Source organism: Cygnus olor, chromosome 2, assembly GCF_009769625.2.
Source record: "Cygnus olor isolate bCygOlo1 chromosome 2, bCygOlo1.pri.v2, whole genome shotgun sequence".
Taxonomy (NCBI): domain Eukaryota; kingdom Metazoa; phylum Chordata; class Aves; order Anseriformes; family Anatidae; genus Cygnus; species Cygnus olor.
Window position 1 is genome coordinate 75,462,890 of NC_049170.1, and position 19,730 is coordinate 75,482,619.

General features: G+C 38.6%; 1 long non-coding RNA gene across 3 annotated transcripts in view; it reads right to left on the reverse strand.

The window, feature by feature from the left end:
* Positions 1-5,690, reverse strand: part of LOC121065875 — a 38,646-nt gene extending 32,956 nt beyond the window's left edge. Inside the window, exons 1-2 of one of the 3 annotated variants that reach the window (XR_005817368.1) lie at positions 5,614-5,690; positions 1,842-1,962 (exon numbers count right to left, since the gene is read on the reverse strand). This is a non-coding gene — a long non-coding RNA (uncharacterized LOC121065875). Of the gene's footprint in view, positions 1-1,841; positions 2,907-5,613 lie in introns of those variants that run through there. The other 2 variants (XR_005817369.1, XR_005817367.1) reach the window with 2 other exon arrangements.
* Positions 5,691-19,730: the final 14,040 nt, after the last annotated feature.

Genomic DNA, 19,730 nt, shown 5'->3' on the forward strand with positions numbered 1-19,730 from the left:
TGCCATCTCAAAATCAGATACCACGTGACCCTTATAAAGTACTGAAGGAAGCAGATAGCATGAAGCCACCTATATCTCAAAGCTTTTCTGAGGAATCATCTCCTCCTATATTCCATTTATTTAAGGCCCCTGACCATAAGTGTCAGGAGAGGTCAAATAGCATTGTGGCCACATACTGTCCTGCCCCAAACTCTACGACCCAGTAAGGTCTACATGTCAGAAAAGACATTACAGGGCTGTGTTGGGCAGCGCCTTGGGGGCCTGCTGTTTGGACCACTTCGCCCTTCGGCCCACACCACACCGGCAGTGCCCCCAGAGCCTCCATGGCAGAACTCCCCTTTACTGCAGCTGTTGCAGGACTGTGGGTCTCGTGCCTGGCATCTGCAAAGCCAGCGGTGCTGCTGCAGCACCTTCCCAGGGAAGCAACTACCACTGGCACACGACTTGCCCCTCTTTATCCCCTCTCCTTCCTTTGCATCATTTCGAAGATTTTAGCTTTTGCTAGAGAAAACTAAATGTAGTGCACAACAACAGAGATAAGTCTCTTAAATACTTAATAAATATTACCCAATACTAGACATGCATATGAATTAAAAAGTCAATTAATATGCAACACTTATACCTGATTAACAGGCTCCAAACAATGCTAAGAGCATCACAAACAAACAACAGGGAATATAAGTAGGTCCCAATGAAAAGTATAAAGTACTAGGGAAAAAGCACTGAGAAATCATCATCCATGTCTTCATCACCATCAGCAGCTGCACTGGAGACCACCCTACCCACACAGAAGACACTCATCTGAAGGAACCCATCATTGTTGTTCCTATCTAGGAAGTGAGGATGGTTTTCCTTACTGTTTGCTCAGTCTTTTTTTTTTCCCTCCAAAACTAATTTTCATACCATGAAAACATATGGTGTCAGCTATGGGCCCTGCTAATACATTGCTGAGCATCTGAATGTGCTTCAACATCCACTGTTAAACAGCTATCAGGCTGCCAAAACAGTATGAAATCCCTAAAATCTTGTTGAAGCAGATTCACATACACGATTCACAACCATGTATTAGCAGGATCCGTAGCTGCATTTTAACAACACAGATTGTTTTCATACATTCCTCCCCCTGCCCCATCACCAAACATTCCACCTTATTTCCAAGCCATAATCTATTGATGAGTTCTTCCTTAGCCACTGTTAAATGCATAACTTCTGTGAAGTGAGGAGGAGAGCTCCAGAAGGAATTGTATATGGTGTCAGACACTTGGGATAGGGTGGATCAGCCAGCGTGAGTCTCTTCCAGTGATACATGGGGCATTTCATTGGCAGAACATGTTTGTCATTTCAGATCTCCTGGAAGCCCTTTATCAGGTGAAAAAGTCTTTATCACAGAAGAACTTCATCTCACCTCTCATCATACTAAACGGCTGCCTTTCCAGCTCACCTCCAAACAATTATGATACATTGCTCCAAGCACAACAACACGCTGTAATCGGGCAGCTAAGATTGCATACAACCTGAAGCAGAGGCATGTTAACAACATTCACTGGCTATCCTCACTCTCCTTTAGCAAAACAGCAAATTTGTGATTTTCATTTAGAGATGACCTGCCTGAGTCACAGCATGCCACAAACACAGCCAATGCACTGGTCCCGCACGTGGCTCTCCTCCTGCTTCCTTAGCAAAAGTACACTTTGATTCCAGTCAGTCCAGCTACAAAAGCAATATCCTTTCGATACCATCTCTGAAGCAAGCTGGTGCTATTCCTGAAGGGGAAATAGCTACCTCCTGCAGTCAAGGCAGCAGAACCAGATCATTTCTAGAGGCTTTTGTTAGCTGCCTACCTCCTCACAAGGGCACAGTTTGTTCCCAAATACTGCGCAACCAAGGTAACTGCTGGGACAATTCTTTCTCCTGTGCACCTTGGGGTAACCGCCTCCTGCTGTGTGAACTTCAGCCCTGGTGCTGGTAACAGGCCAGTGCATGAAGGAGTCAAAGAGAAGTAAGGCGGTTAGAAAACAGTCAGGAAAAGTGTCAAAACCTGGCATTCACAATGCTGGAAAGTGGCATGAAGACAAATTTTTCAAGACAGTTTTACAAAGACCTAGGCTATTTTTATGCAAAGCAAGCTGACAGTTTAGGCTAGCACATAAATAACCTTCCTTAGGAAATAAGAAATATTAAAAATCCACACTTTATATTTATAAGCAACAGTCAATGAAAATTAGAACTACCAATGAACTGAGCAGTTTGTCTAAGTTATTTGTCAGATTCTAGGTTTGGCTGATCACACCTCTTCAAGTCTGTTGATTTCCTTGATATTTAATTAGCATTGTAACAGCACAATCAGAGCCTTTACCATCTTTGTTTCCAGTGGAAAAATAATGGGAGGCTCTGATGACTTGAGTGAAAGACTGCCAATAGAACACATTTTTATCAATGTACTTCCTGAAGTCCCATTTCACTACGTCACAACTTCCTCAGACTTAAGCTGATTTTATCTAATATTTATTGTTTCCATTTACTTTTAATCTATTTAATTATCAAAAAGATGCAACTTTTTCAAAGAACCGTGATCCACACTGCTGTTCCCAGTCGGCGGCATTCAGCCTGCTGCTGTACTACCTCTTGCTTCTACTCACTCTCTCTTCAAACACATTGTCTGGTCTCTGGATGCTTGAATGCCCAAATCCCCTGTTTCTCTATACAGTTTTCGTAATCCCAGCAACTCTTTTTTCCTCCTGCTGTCTCACAGAGCACCACAGCAGTCTGCCCAAGCACTGAGCACAGACAGAAGAGTTGTCCCCACATCATAAAGGGCCTTGTGCTGTTAGACTTACCACTGTTTGGACAGCCATAGCTGAGCAGAATACCACAAAGCCTTACTTGGTACAGGGCAAGATGCAATTTAAATTCAGCAGACCACCTCCTGCAGTAACTCAATAATTTCACTCTACTTCATTACAGTTTTGCTGAAGTCAGAACTAGACTTACAGATGCAGACTGAGGATAAGGTCTCAAACTACCATGGATAAATCCTCTTAGAACCACGCATTCAGAGGCTGAACGGTGTCTGAATAATTAACTGTTGCTGGGAGGAATTCTCCCAATACTGATAATTTTTGTGCATATGTACTTTATATCAGTGCTATCAGTCTGTTCCCTTGTGCTAATGTTCACAACGAATAGAAGAAAGTGATAAACTCAGATGACAGGCTTTCATCATTCCAAAGAACAGAACAACAGCAACAATTATGCCATGCTGACATCCCAGCCCAGCCTCAGCCCTGCCCCACCAAGGACTTGTCTAGGGATCACTGGACTGTATCTGATGCCAATTACCCTTATTGGGCCAGAGCTATTGGGCTACCTTGATGGGACAGCATGCATGGATTAAAAAAATATAGAGAGAGAGGCAAAATGTTAAATAGTGAATTATGTCTACATTGTAGATTTTGGATGGACAATGAAAATTCAAGGAGCTTCTTTCTCAGACAATTCCCATTTCATAGCCAGAAACAGTTCCAACATGTGCACTTGGGCATAGCAGTATACGAGCCCACTGCGCATGCATTTCAAAAGCAGGCATAGAGAAGCAAAAAGAAGGCTACACTAATACACCAGTGTCAAGCAGAAAAGCTAAATTCTCTAGTGTCCTGGTTTATTATATTACTCCGATACTTTCTCCTTCAGAGGGACTGGTAGTACCAAGGAATATGAATGTCTGGCACACTGTAACCCTAAAATCACAGCAGCATTAAGTTCTTCTATCTTTTAATTATTTACCTTCTCCTTTCTCCGGTTCACTGACTTTGTCACAGTTAAAAGTACTTTTGCTAGAAATACAAAACTAATCAGAAGATACTTGTTATAAAACCTTACTTCACTCTGATTTCAGCTGATCAAAACATGGCTAGTGAAGTTATATGTAAGTAATTAAATGAATACTTACACCATGAATTGACAAGTGTCCTTACTGAAGCATGTGGAAGTCAGTACATCACTAACTTCAGTAAGATGATTTATATATTAAACTTCATTTTATTGTCAAGGCTATACTGTTTTGTTCCAAATGCTGTGTCAAATGTAGTGGTATTCCATGGGCAAGAACTACACAATTGCATGCCTACACATAAAAAAAAAAATGCTCCATGTTTTCAGCCTTCCTGAACAGAAACAAATGCTTCTGCAGAATGGATTACATGAATGATGACACAGACATCTGCTGAACTTGTTTACAAGAACTCCAGTCCTAAGTGACAGCTTGAGACCAAACCTATCGCAGCTTTTGAAAGCTGCTATTAACATCTGTACAGTTCAGTGCAGTCATAGTAAAGCCTTGAAAGTATGACTGAAGTCACTGAACTGACAGCAAACCAAGTCAAACTCATTTGCTCTGAGGTTTACCAATGAGATGTAAGTAATTTCAAAAGCAAAAAGATACCCATCACCAGGAAAATAAACCCAACCATTTCTTTAAATTTCAAGAGACTTCATGTTCACTGAACATTTGTACGAAGTTTCTTCTTCCATATCCTCTCACATTCTCCTTATCAATAAGGCTAAAAAAAATTTTTAAATGGGAATTATTGGACCTTCTCCCCACTTCCCCCTTCCCAGTAGTAGTGCTTCCAAAACGATAACAGATGATGGGTTTCTGTGTTTGTGCATGCAGACAGACATTCCAACAGTGTTGCACTGTTGCAATGCAAGGAGATGTAGGTTTCACAGTGACTAGGGAAGCTGGATTACGGAGAACAAGGAATGAAATAGCATCACATGTTGACATTATTAAGCTGCAAAGTCTTTCTGCTACAGGTATTTATAAATTTGTAGATGTAAAAGAAAAAAAATCTGTTTTCAGGCTTGGATTTTTTTCCAGCAGAACTTTTTTTTTTTTTTTACCAGAAAGCAAAAATTTTGTACAAAATTAGTCTTTGAGGAAAACTGAATTCTACCAAAAATGGTTTTGGCATTTAAATTGTGACAAGGCATCACATAACCAGAAAGCCCTGTACTGTGAGGTTTTTAAATTTTACAATACAGCACTGAATAGAACCATGGTATATCCTGAGTTGGAAAGGACCCACAAGGATCATCAGGTCCAACTCCTGGCTCCACACAAGGCCACACAAAAATCAGACCATGCATCTGAGAGCATTGTCCAAACGCTTCTTGAACTCTGTCAGGCTCAGTGCCACAACCACTTCCCTGTGGAGCCTGTCCCAGTGCCCGACCACCCTCTGGGTGAAGAACCCTTTCCTAACACCCAGCCTGACCCTCCCCTGTCCCAGCTCCATGCCATTCCCTCGGGTCCTGTCGCTGTCCCAGAGAGCGGAGCTCAGCGCCTGCCCCTCCACTCCCCGTGTGAGGGAGCTACAGGCCACCATGAGGCCTCCCCTCAGCCTGCTCTGCTCTGGGCTGGACCTCAGCAGCTCCTCATACACCTTCCCCTCCAGACCTTTAGCCATCTTTGTAGTCCTTCTTTGGATGCTAATATTTTTCTGTCCTTATATTGTGGGGCCTATACTGCACACCATTCTCAAGGCATGACCACACCAGTGCAGAGTAGTGTGGAAATAAGCTAGATGCATTCATTTCAGATAGCAGCGATACCTTAGCAGATAAGAGTAATGTCGTACTGCCATTTCAGGTGACAACACTGACTGCTTGGTCAGTGCTTTCAAGTTAAGTCTTACAGTCCATGAGGTCACAACTGGATGATGCTTTCTGCATGAAGTGAGAGCCTGACATCATAATGGGAAAAAATTCTGCTTCTAATCTTTTTTTTTTTTTTCCATTCAGCTGCTAGCTGTGTTATTTTTATAGCCTCTCTTTTCCTCATTCACGAAACACAGCTAGTATTTCAGAAGTAAAATTTATCATTCATTACTTACAGCAAATTAAAAAATAATGATTTTCTTTCCACTAAACCCAGCAGCAATATCTTTTTCTCCAACTTTCTGACAACGTTTGGTCCAGTAGCTTTGCATTTAACCTTTACTTCCCAGGATCAGAAGTCACTTCACAGCTATGCAATCAGCCTCTCAGAGTAGCAATAAATCTTATCTTCTATTACTATTCCCATATCAAAAGTAATTGTATACTTCATGCATAGCAGCTAGATAATAAATTTGCAGTTTATCACCACAGGATTTCAAAGAAAGCATGGCTGAAAATATGTGGTTAACATACTGTCCCAACTTTTCACTGTGTGACTACAGTGGAGGTTCAGATATGAATATCTGACTTTTAGTCAAGAATTTCAGTAACACAGAAAATACCACCCTCTAATAAAGGCCTCTTCAAAGCTGGTGTTCAGCATAGGCAAGAAAGAAAGAAGGCTGCTCAGTGGGTTCACCCTCTTGAGAGCCCTCAGCGATGAGAGTAGCAGTGTGGTGTCATGTCTCAGCTTCCCCTCAACTTACTCCTTAAGCCACCCTTCTCCTCAACCTCCCTTCCTCCAGCTCCTCCTGACAGTGTGGTTCACCAGTGCAACAGTGATCCTGACTTCTGCACCCTAATATGGTCCTGCTTTGTAGATTCTAGTAAGCATAGGGAATTCTCATATCTGCCTCAAGTGAATGATGAAGCTCTGAGCGAACAACTATTTCTTGATCTCCATGTCAAGATAAGCGAGTCAGGAATTCCCAGCAGACACATCTCAGGGCCTATCAAGTTTAAATTTCTTTAGACAGAAAGCCCCTTAACCTCCACCAGGAGCCACCCCAAACATCACTGATCTTCGCAAACTGTTTGCCACTGAGATCTCCCAGCCTGCTTCACTGGGAAGCTACCAAGCAGCTATCAAAAACTTGACATTTACTGAAATTAGTTACGTTATCATCACCCTTGAAGAAATACAGGTCAGTCAATTATTGCTGACCATGGCTTAAGCTATCCCTGTGGTCTATGTGGAAATTTATTTACTCCAGTTTTCAAAGGGAGTATGAAAATATGATTTAAATAATTCAACTCCTCTGAACTATTACTCAGATTTTAAGGTCGCATTTAATTTCACACTAAAAATCACTGAAAACATGAATTGTGTAACTATGTCAAATCAAAGTTCAGATGAAGTTTCTATGGAATGTGACAAATTGAAATTCTAATTCGGGAGGAGCAGAACTGGGGTACAATTTCTGAAAGGTATAAATAAAAGTCAGGTATCTAACATTGATTTACATTGTGGTTTTACTACTTAATTTCCATTTCTTTTTCTCAGAGTAGGGACTGAACAAAAACATAAAGCCTTAGCATCACCAAGGCAGTAGAAACCACAGAATTACTTTTATCTCTGCTTGGAAAAGGTTTTGCAGACCTAAGGGCCCTGAGTCAGGAAAGTACTTAGAAAATCCTGTTTGTAAGGTTCACTGCTGGTTATCTGGCTGCATCAAGGCACTAACATGAAAGTAGTTTTGCTTTTAGAGATGATAAATAGAAAATGAGAAAACAACTCGTTTTGTGTACAAAGAGAAAAAGCCACTGATGCATATTCCTGACACACGAGTACAATTTGTTGCTATACAGAAAGCAACATTACCAATTCAACAGTGGCAAGAGAAATGATGATTTTGTCATAGGAAAAACAATTTGGAAAACAGGAACAAATCATTACTTTGAGCAGTATAGTTTTCTTTATAATAATGAATACTCTTAGAAATGCAAATATTAATGTTTAAAATGAGAGAGTTAAGAAGAAATTACAAATCAGAGAGACTGATTTTGCAATTTATACTAAAAGTCAGAACAAAAAAAATGAAAAGCAACTTAAGATATTCTAACACAGTAGTATATCAGAAACAGGAAATGGCTTTAGTTAGACTCATGATTGTGTCAATTTTTTATTTTTTTTTAATTTGTACTTGCCTTCCTTTATATCGCATTTTGGGCACATATGGTCACTTTTGCCTTGAAACTCCTTGAAGCTTTTTAAAATCAGGTATACTTAAACTGTCATGTTATTTTCCGCTAAAAAAAAAATCATATGAATATGCACTGTTTAACTTAGTGCTGCAATATTACAGATCAGTTTTAGACTTTTTGGTTGTTTATATCGATCTGGAGTTTGGCTAGATCCTATAACCAATCTCTTATCCAACATTAAATAACAGGGGATCTTTAACAATTTTAAGTACTAAGGGTCTCAGTTTCAACAAAAAAGGCATGGTGTTTTTTAAATGAGATAAAGATTACAAAACCAGATTCTATTCTTCCTGTGACAGTCATGGGGTGCTTTGAAAGCTGTTGACTTGATAATGGTTGGGGCTGCGTATGTAGCACGACAGACAGCTATTACAAAATCAGTACTAGTTCACATGCAGCTCTGGAGAAAATCCAAGAGAAATGGATTTTCTCAAGTCACAGTCCTTCTTCTATTGATCAGATACCCAGAAGGAAAAAGTGAACATAGGGATGGACGGATTTAAGCAGCAAGCCAGTTTTCTTAACTCAGCAATGGGAGAAGTACTGGCCACACACTTTTTGACTTATCAGATACCAGGCATTTTACTGAACTCAGAAAAGCACTATAGAGCTCTTGTAATATAATCAATGCTGTGGGGCAGGCTTTCTCTGGCTTACTCCACAGGGCTCAGATCAGTTCAACCTTTTTTTGTAAGGAAAGTACCATGTGGAAAAAAAACCCTCCCAAGTCTCCCTGTTTTCCCCTGACAAATAGTTTTGCAGCTTGGTCTCCGGTACCTCTGGGACTGGCCTATTTATCATCTCCTTGAAGGGAACAGAGCACTGAAACCAACAGGAAGAACATTTTTTTGCTACAAAATATGAACATTCCTGCAACTATGAGTTCAGTTTCAACAGACGAAAATAGCTTTCTGGCCCACAAAATGGAAAGACCATAAGATTCACTGATCTGTGGAAAGGTGTTTCAAGAGAGACAATGGCAGCACCTTGGTCACCCCTGCAGCACCTTGAGAAGCTTGGAAAGGAGTGGGGGAGTGAGCCAGCCTTCTGCCTTCATTCTGCTTTCCATCATCAGAAAAAAAGCAACTGCCCCCCTCCTGTGGCATAGACCTAGCTGTCTGACCAGCTGAGGCCAGATGCTGGGATGACCCTTCTTCCGTATCATTCACATATTCTAAGTTTCTTTAAAAATATCCCCTGCGAACTATTTCTCAGATTAGAAGGGAGCTCTTAATCAGTATGAATTATGCCACCAGGGGTTTCAAGAGTGACAGAAACATTTTAGGGAGGAAGTGTTTATTCTTGGTATAAGCATATCACAAGCCCAAACAGACTGGAAGACACAGAGCTGCACATCACAGCACTGACACTTTTAACAGTGATTGCAGTTCTTCACTTCTACTGTCATATACTTGTGTTTTCACATAGCTTTCCACAGTATTTTACAATTTCTCTGATACAAGAGTAAAAGAGTTGGGGGATGGGAAAGATTGATATGAAAAGTTTAAAATACCTAGTATTAGCTGTACACTAGAATCTGACAAAATTAAATGCTTATGGTATAATATTTAATAGGAAAATGTTAACTTCTCTGACCACTTATGAAGAGAGAATATGCTGAATGAAGCCTGTCGTTTTTGTGATAACTTAAAATGCGTTCAGAAAGGAATAATAAAACAAATCAATGGAGAATTCAAGTATATGATCTAGAAGAGATAAGCTGGAATACGTCACCTGTCAGGTCACCGCTTCTCCATAAAATCCCTCCAGATGAAGCAACATGGGCCAGTGACTTTACCAGGTTTATCAGAAGCTTCCACAGTTGCCCTATAAAACATTTTCAGACTCCGGTGTGATGCACCAGCTTCTGACTGCGCATCTTTGTCTGCTCGAACCTGCAAATTCTAAGCCCCCAAAATGCCACTTTTAAGAAAATTTATTTATAATCACTTATTAGCTTTTCCCATCAATTCTTAGGTTTTTAGGAGGGTTAATATTCCAAATTCCACAATGTTTACTTGTGAAATACATCAGTGTATTGAAGGTCATTGCATATTTACATGATCTCACACTTAGAACTTTTGGTTAGCATGTTTATTTGTTTCAAAGTGCTACAAATTCTGATTTCTGTCACAAGAGTTCCTTACCAATTAGTAAAAACTTTATTCAGATGAAGCTATCATAATAAGACCTCTTTCTAAGATTATGCAGTACTTTCACACTTTAAACATACCTAGTTGTCAAATGATTTATGATGCATAAGTTTATTCCTTGCTTGGAATGACTATGGTTACATATGCTAGGGAATTTAATTTAATTACACCATGCTCTGGGCAAATCTGTTAAAAGCCTGCACTATGCTTATCCCAAAGATTTGTGCCATGTTTTCCCTTTTCCAGTAGCTTTTCAGCCTAGAAATATAGAAATTCTGCTGTATGCTTTTAATTGGAATATTATACTAAACCTGTCCCATGCTTTGATTAATGCTTATTGGTCATTGTAATTTCCTCTTGGATGACCTGCCAAATTCAGCTTTATAGAAGTGACAGCAGTGAATTCAACTGCCAGATTTTTATTTTACTTGCATATACCATTTATACATTGCTACATTCATACATCTTTCCATATAGGTTCAGTGGTTGCCAAGCCCTATCAATCATCCAAGTAGATATTAATAAGTATTAATGCAAAGAAAAGTAATCTTATCACAATTCTTGTACTGAAAAAAAAAGTGAGAATTAGATCTCCTTGTTTATGTATAATCTTAATCACCACAGAGCTAGGTTATATAAAGTCCTCTTGTAACTCCTTCTGTAAGACTACAATTTCGTACTAATTTCACAATAAAAACAGGTGACATCCTCTGACAACAACAGGTGCTTGTTCACATAGTTTCTCGTCCCTCAGTTATATTCATATATCTGTATAGTGGTAGAAGCTGCCATTATGTGAGACGGAACTAATCTACATTTAAGCAGCTGTGGTGTTTGTTTTTGATGTGTGCATGGGGGGAGGGGAATATTTTGTGCTTACGTTTTTTTGTTGTTGTTGTTGTTTTTTTTAACATCTAGATCATAAAACACCTCTAAGTTGAATATCCACAAAGAACACTTGTATCATGGAGGTACTTGCTGGGTCACAGGCAGTAACAGGTAGAACTTTCAGGTTTTAAATGGTAAAATTAACAGCAAATTCCACCTTTTCCTTCCAAGAGGAGGATAAAAGAAAAGGAAAACAGATCTTAAGTTAAAAATGGCAGATATTTCACTTAGGATACCATGTTAAAGTTTCAAATACTGTGACAGCAGCGGTACAAAAACCTAAAGGAAATAATTTCACAAGCATTCAAGCCCTGAGCTGCTTATTAAGCAAACCATTTCCGCATATACTCAAAACTTCAAACATCTTGGCTCTTAACATTTACTTTCAAGATTTACAGGCACACTCATTGTGCCCGACATAAATGCTTCTGCACACATTATGCTCGCAAAACCTCATAATGGGCATGCAAATTGATATTTATTCACTCAAAGCCAATAAATGAGCACTGCTTCTGCAGTTACATTGATGTATCCACTGAAGTCTTCTTTCAAACTTTTCCAAGCAGTGTTCAGGGAACACATGTAGGCTTTTATTGTTGTCACTGGTTTTAAGTATTAGTAGATATAGCCACATTCTCCTTAAAACACGCCGTTATGCAGTTTTACTTTTACATGCTGAGAATCAGATACTGGAGACAAGGAGATTATTGCTCTGACCACCACAGAAGACAGATCAAGTACTTGTGCCTCATTTTATCTACACCCACATCCCAGAGAACTGTAACCACGATTATCAGTGTGGCTGTTATGAAGATTAATTTTAGATTGTGAAGCGCTGATAATGAACTCTCTAGAAATCAAACAAAATTGCTTTTTAACCACCAAGCCTTTAGTCAGGAACAATAACAAGACATTATTTCCTCCCACTGCATCAAAAAAAAAATATATATACACACACACACCATTTTCTCATACTATTACAGCTCTCATTCTGAATTCATTTGTTAAAATACTGCATTTCTCCCAAAAGAATAGTAGATGCACTTTTTGTCTTTAAAAAAACACACCAATGATCTCTTTGCTATTAATAGGGTGAAGAAAATAACTGCAAAATATAATTATATTATGGTTTATGACTGAAATCGCAACTAGAATTAATGTGCAGAAGTTTTCTCTGAGGAGGACAGAAGATGCATTATCTTCTTGTTCAGCTTCTCCACTAACAAAGGTTAAACCATTGCTATTATTCTGCTAAAGAACTGTTAGATTAAGGTTGGTGATGCAGTATAAAGAAGTGGATAGATCAAGTATTTTGCTAACTCTCCATGATGCATTAAGAAAGCGGGTACTCTGTAAGTTAGCTTTGTGAAATGCAACTTCAGCTCCACTCCAAGCAGTTTTCACACTTCAGCAGATCAATCACTTTAAATTCATTAAACATCTACTAATAATTAACACAATTGATATATTTGATTTCAGTATTATGACCGTTCAGAAGCAAAACCAAGCAAACTCTACGATGTTTATACCTATAGTTTCTTTCTACCTATGGTTTCACACACAAATGTCTAGCACTTGCTAATCTGAGGACAGAACCCATTGTTTCTATTATTCAAAATACATCCTAGTTTCCACTATACATATTCATTTCAAATTGCACTGTCATCCATCAGTAAGATACAACCTAAAACATATTCATAGTGGGAAATGGGAGGCCTTATATTTTGAAGAAATAAAGACATTTGCTCTTGTTTAATTAAAAGATAACCAAAATTAATTTTTATTGAGGGCAAAATGTAATTTTATTCATTTGTTTTACAGTGTAGGAAGATAACAGAGCACCAAGTAAACTCTTAAAGGGTCTTAAAGACACCATTCCAAGGTACCTTATGTTCAATATGAACCTTGTGTTCTTGGTTGGGAAAGACAACGCCACTACCATATTAGAGTGCCTCCATGTAGGAGAATGACCCAGCATTAAGGCTTCCAACTTCTGAATTTGTCTCATGATATTCTGTGCTATACCCTGAGGCAAACTAAGTTTCAGATTCTATGCTTGTTTTCAAAGTGAAAGTGCTACAGCTCTAAGACAATTGTATTAGCTTTCTTTCCATTTTTCTTCTTTTACTTTTATTCATAGATCATAGATGTGAAAATCATCTTGCTTTGTTTACAGAGAACAGATTTAGTTCCTTTATAAACCTGTAAAATGGATATACATGCTCGCAATTGTTGTGCTTAAGCAGTTAGTCACAAGCCTCAGAAGACAAATTACTCTAACCATAGTTTCAGGAACAGCAGACGTGGAAAACTTTTCATTGTAACTCATCTTTATTATGGAAAAGAACAAAAATGAGCATTGCCGGTAAGGTGCTATCCTTTTATCCTGACCAACTTAGTAAGGTTTCATGTGAAAGAAAAACTTGAACATTTGAATTAAGGCTTAATATTTTTCCTATTCTGTGAACAGTTAGAAGTATTTCTGTGCTTAGTTGTCCTACTCAATGGTTAAACTTCCCTCTGTAGTTCCTAATGGAATCAAGTCCATTCTCCAATACAACTCCAGTAGGCAAAAAGACAAGCACTGCAAGTAGACTAAAGCTACTCACACACTGCTTAGTCTTATTGAGGTATACAAAGGCATAATTTGTATTTGTTTTCCCCCAACAGTAGAAATACACTATTTTCATCTATCTGCTGTACACTCAGCTATCCTTCACACAAAATATATAGGAATCTTTGAAAGCTATACCCTTTTAAAATGTGTCCAGAATTAACCAATGGGTTCAGAAAATATGACTGACAGATAAAAGTAGTTGGCAAAAAAAAGGTAAGCAGAATAGGGCAACAGCCTTAGAAAATCAAGTTTCTTATAAAATAATTGTATTTAGAAGAAGGAGTTCATAATCTGTTGCTGTTCAAAACTGAGCAACTCTGGGCACCAGTAGAAGGATATAGATATAGAAATTAATTTAAAAAGGATTTAAACACAGAGCATGACTACTTTATGACATCAGGGCACTAATCCAAAGACCTTTGGTATCTTTCTTGACATGTCTTGTAACATCAGTGCATTTAGACATTTGGTTTACGCTATAAAGGTCACAGTATTCTCACATCACAGAATAGCGTAAAAAATACAGACTATGAATCCTAGTTATCAGGAAATATATCAGTAAAATCCTAGTACTAACAGTGCTAAATAGCTACAGGATAGACCACAAGCTGTTTGCAAAGATCCTTCAAATAATTAGTTTGAGGCTTTCGGACTGCATTAATAACATTATCATTTTGAAAGCAGAGAACTCTGACAAGAAAAAAGAACACTAGAAGTTATCCTAAGTTACCTTAACACATCCTAAGTCACACATACATCTGTCAGAGCTCTCTATGGATCATAGAATCATATCACAGAATCACTTGAGATTTATGAGAATCATTTGAGGTTGCTCAAAGCCCCATCCAGTCTGGCCTTGAACACCTCCATGGATGGGGCATCCACAGCTTCCCTGGGCAACCTGCTCCCAGTGCCTCACCACCCTCTGAGTGAAGAATTTCCTCCTTATACCTAATCTAAACCTACCCTCTTTCAGTTTAAAACCATTCCCCCTTGCCATATCATTTCCTGATCAAATAAAAAGTTGCTCTCCATCTTTTTTTAAGCCCCCTTCAAGTATTGAAAAGCTGCAATTAGGTCTCCCCAGAACCACCTCTTCTTCAGGCTGAACATCCCCAGCTCTCTCAACTTTTCTTCATAGCACAAGTGCTCCAGCCCTCTGGATCAACTTTGTGGATAACAGCTCCAAAGTTGCTTATCAGAATTTCTCATCAAGTATACCTTTGGAAGTATTCATTCTGTTAAAACCACCAGTAATTCACTTATTTGTATCATGGTTTTGGCCGAGACAGTTAATTTTCTTCTTAGAGGCATACAACACTTTTGGATTTTTGATGAAAATAGTGGTGATAACACACCAGTGTTTCAGTTGTTGCAGATCAGTGTTTGCACAGAGCCAAGGAGTTTCCTGCTTCTCATGCTGCCCTGCCAGTGAGGGGACTGGGGGTGCCCCAGGAGCTGGGAGACAACACAGCCAGGACAGCTGGCCCAGGCTGGCCAGAGGGATGTCCCACACCTTGTGGTGTCAGGTTCAGCAATAACAGCTGGGGGAAAGGGGGGGTGGGGGGGTGGGCACTGTCAGAGTGATTGCATTTGTCCTATTACATGTAATGAGCCCTGGCTTTCTTGGTTATAGCTGAACACCTGCCTGCTGGTGGAAAGTAGCAAATGGATCCCTTGTTTTGCTTTGCTTGCACACACAGCTTTTGCTTTACCTAGTCAACTGTCTTTACCTCAACCCATGAGTTCTCGCACTTCTACCTTTCTGATTCTCTTCCCCATCCCACCTGGGGAGAGTGAGCAAGCAGATTAGTGGTGTTGAGCTGCCTGCCAAGGCTAAACCACAAGAGTTTGCTAATGCAAGGTATAATCCTTTCCCAAGTAAGAGAAAAACAGAACAGAAATGGAAAAAAAATAGACCTGCTATTTTCCTAACAAGGCATAAAGGGATTGTCCATACCAAAACTGCAGAAATGAAGGCATTTATCACAGACATTTCAGCTACTCTCTGCTGACCATGCTCAATAAAAGGAAAATTTAAGAAAATGGCCTTTCATGCCTTGCATAAGAAGCTATTGATTTCACTGGCTACAATCTATCTGGTATCTCATTCCATTATTAAAAAAAAAAAGTTAGGGCATATCATTACTGCCAGCAGCATCAGACTTGTTCCAGTGCTATATCACTAACACATTAATGGTTTCATTGACAGCTCTGTGAGGAACGGACAAAGGTCCTGCCTATTTACCATGAGATTCATAACTGCACTCTCACTCAGTAGATCATCAGGCAGATTTTAAGTACAAGGTGTTTATCATCATAATAATTGAGCAAAGTATGTGCTATGTTTAAGAACAAGTTACCAAAACCTACTAGAAATTTTAACACATTGGGGAACAGAGACAAAGATAGATTGTTATGCCTCACAGATAAGTTTGACTTTAAGGAAAAGTACACAAATACATCTTTATTAAGAAGAACATTAGCTAAGTATTCTTATTCCATTCAACCACAGCCCCTCTGCAATCTTCTAATTGTGACATGCTTACTCAGCAAGCAACTGTACATTTGAATAGAAAGCATTCTTCAGTAATGTTTCTATTCCTTGATTGCTATCTGAAGAGCACTGGGGATAACATGATATCTGAAAACTTGATTTCAGATTTACTTTCTATTTAATAAAGCAGGATTACTCCATACTCTGAAGCATAAACTTGTTTGGTCTACTTAGAATTTTCTTGAGCATTTTACCCTCAAGTATTTGAAACAAATAATTATGTTCTTTCCTGCCAATAAATAAATAAATAGTGTTAGAATCACTTTACATCACTAAAAATACTGCCAAGTCCTAAGGTAAGGAACTCCCACCAAAAATGTTTTTCAAAAAGAGCTGCAAAAAGTTTCAGTAAAAAGTAGAAAACATTAGTTACACAACAGAAAACAATATAAATTAATGCAAAAAAATGTGTTCTACAGTTGCACAAACAAAGCGTTTAAGCATATGCTTAATTACAAGGAAGTGAGTAATTCCAGTGGCCTCAATGACTTTAAGGAGAAGGTCACAGGGACACGAGATAATTTCCCTTTCAGGGATGTGCTGAAAATAGTGGGGTTCCACGATAAGCTCAGCCTTAACCTTTCCAAAGTTATTAATAAATGAGGAAGACAAATGAAAAACTATCATAGCTTATATTGACCTATATAACAAAAAAAAAAAAAAGACAAAAAACCATGGACTAAGTGATAATAAAATTATAAATCGGTTTGGCAGACTAAACAACAAGCAAATGAGAAATTACAAAGAAAACAGTGATGATGGCTTTAGACTAAACCCCCCTTTTATTTATTTATTTATATATATATATATATATATATATATATATATATGAAAGGTTCCATTACTTAAGCCATTTGATTATTTACTACTTTCTACATATAAATTCTATGAGCCAGCAATATATTTGGCAGACATTATATCAGGCAGCTCATAAGCGTGTTACAACAGGACTGTTCTACCAGCAGCAGCCATTGACTGACTGCACCCCAGTGAGTCTGGTGCAGGCCCAGGGAGGCCACAATGTCCGGGCGACATGGTGTCCCTTGGTACCAGGGCACAGTGAGGCTTAGGGCAGGGCCAAAGCTGAGGGCCAGGGCTCTGAGGCAGCTCCTGAGCACAGGGTCCTGCCCAAGCTCCTGTCTCTCTCATACCCAGCTACCACCCAGCAGATACAGGCCATGTCCCACCATGGTGCCTGGCCAGGGGCACAGGCCCTGGGCAGGGGGAGGCTGGTGGGCCTGGTGATATGAATGCATCCTCCACATTGACTCCAAGATGTACATCCATTTCTGAATGATCGCGGAGGGCAGAGCAACTCTAAGTAGTCTGCACCTCTTTTACAGTGCATAATATAACAAAGACCAGAGAAAGCAGCTAGCTAGGCACTGGTGGGACTCCATGCTATCAGAGCGTGACATTAACGGAAACACTCAAATGGAGGGTGGGACTCTTCCATTATCCCACCCCACGGGTTGAACAACTTCCTGGCTCTATTCAGTGCTAAACACTACCCATTCCAGTCAACTGCTGTAAACCATTAATATTACAATCACTGGGTATTTTTCAAAGATATCTTTCAGTCAATCATAATTCAGGAGTAGATTTGCATACTTGTTTCCTTTGAAATGCCTTGGAAATCATTTGAAGCTGAGATATGTCAGAGCAATGAAGCTACCTCAAAATACTCTATAGTTCTTCAAGAATACCCTTTAACAGTAATGCGTTATCTGCTCTCATTATAGAAGAGAGACTCCCAAACGATGAGGAATTAACTTCATGCCAGGGGACTACCACACTGAGCTTTGTTAAATGTACTTTTATGTTCAAAGGGTATTTCCACTGGTAACACTTCAAATCACTTATGTGCTTAATCTATATTCCTAATTATAATGTTTTATTCTTTAGTGATTTTTTTTTTTTTTAAATCAAATAACATACTTTAAAAAGCAGGAATAGTGCTCTCTTCCCTCCTACAGGTGCAAAGGAGGAGCAGATTCTTTGACATTTTTAGTCTTACTATGCTTAGAAGTTAATGCAACTGAAATAAAATGCCAGTTGTGAAATTGTTATAAGAGGCGAAATTTAGAAGTTGAACAGCATTTGATGTCAAACTCAGTAACATGAATCTGACCCTTCTCTGTTATCTCTGGGACAGATTTTCTGTTTAGAGCCCCCAGGCAGCTCAAGAGAACTAAGCAATTTGGAAAGATAATCACAAAAATACCAATTTTTAAAGATTCGAACACAGATTTCAGCTTTGGGCACTACTATCACTTAGGGTTAGGTGTAGGCAGTTAAAGGGTATCACCAGAGTTTCACTTCTTAATCAATACATAGACAGCAACCTTAATACTACAACTGCCAATTTAACATATTTTATTTTAAAATTAGATAAAACCAATCTTTTAATAGTACTACATGATAAGCTTGATCATTAATGCTACCTACCAAGATGGGGGAATCTAGGAATTAAATCCAATGATACTGTTCTTTGCACCAGGCATTACTAGGATATGAGCAGGAGGAAAAAAAAAAAACCTGCCACGTCTTAGTAACTTCCAAAATGATTATAAGAGTAAATCTGAATACCCAATCTAAAATAATGATCCTGTTAATGTTAACCACTGCAAAAAGATCATCAATGCAGACCTTAACAAGGTCATCTATGATATATTAACAGTATTTTCCATTTCTGTAGTGAAAAGCACAGTCTACAAAAGATTACTGCCTTATTTATCCAATTCTTGAAGCACTACATCTAAAAGGTCCATGAATAGGAATGGATTTTCAGTTTTTTTTTCTACTGCTTTTCTACTGACTACTACTTACAGTAGTCAGAAAATTCCGTAAATGACAAGTATCAGAGGAAGAAAGGCTATTCATGTGCCAGGATCTGATTGCACCAGCAATAACTTGATTATAGTTTACTATAATTATATAGCCTTCTGTTCATGCTCTTATTTATATATGAATATGGCAAAACCTTGCTGAGGTGAACTGTTGATAGCCTCACATCTACCTTACAACAATCACTTAATTTCACTACAAATACAATACTAGGCTTCCCCCTCCCCTCTCAACTCATCTCTTACCTTTCGGGGTTTATTTTTGTTTTTAAAAATCAGCCTATGCACAGATGTCTGGGATGTCTCATATTTGGAAAAAAATTTTTTGTAGCACAGCAACGCATTCGTTTTTCTTCTAATTTACATAGCCAATTTACTGTTATTGCGAGTGTTTTTGCACTGTATTCAAGAAATAAAACATTGAAGTGATGAGAGAAACAGCATGAAACTTATTTTTCTCTTAGAAATTGACACCGACTCCAGTTAGAGTCTTTATTTTCTGCTTTCACACTGTTCTATTTAGCCCATAGATGCCTTGCTCTTTTCTCATGGCAAATAAGACCGAATAATTTTTTTTTTAAATGCTGTATCATTCCAGTGTGATTATTTCTCTTCCTTTCTGACTTTTTCTTGACTTTTAAACTCTATTAAAAAGACTTTGCTTGAAAGCTTTACAAAGCTGTACCTTTTGTTAGAATTTATTGCAAGTTAATTTGCCTTATCTTCTAGGAAAATATATTGCTGAG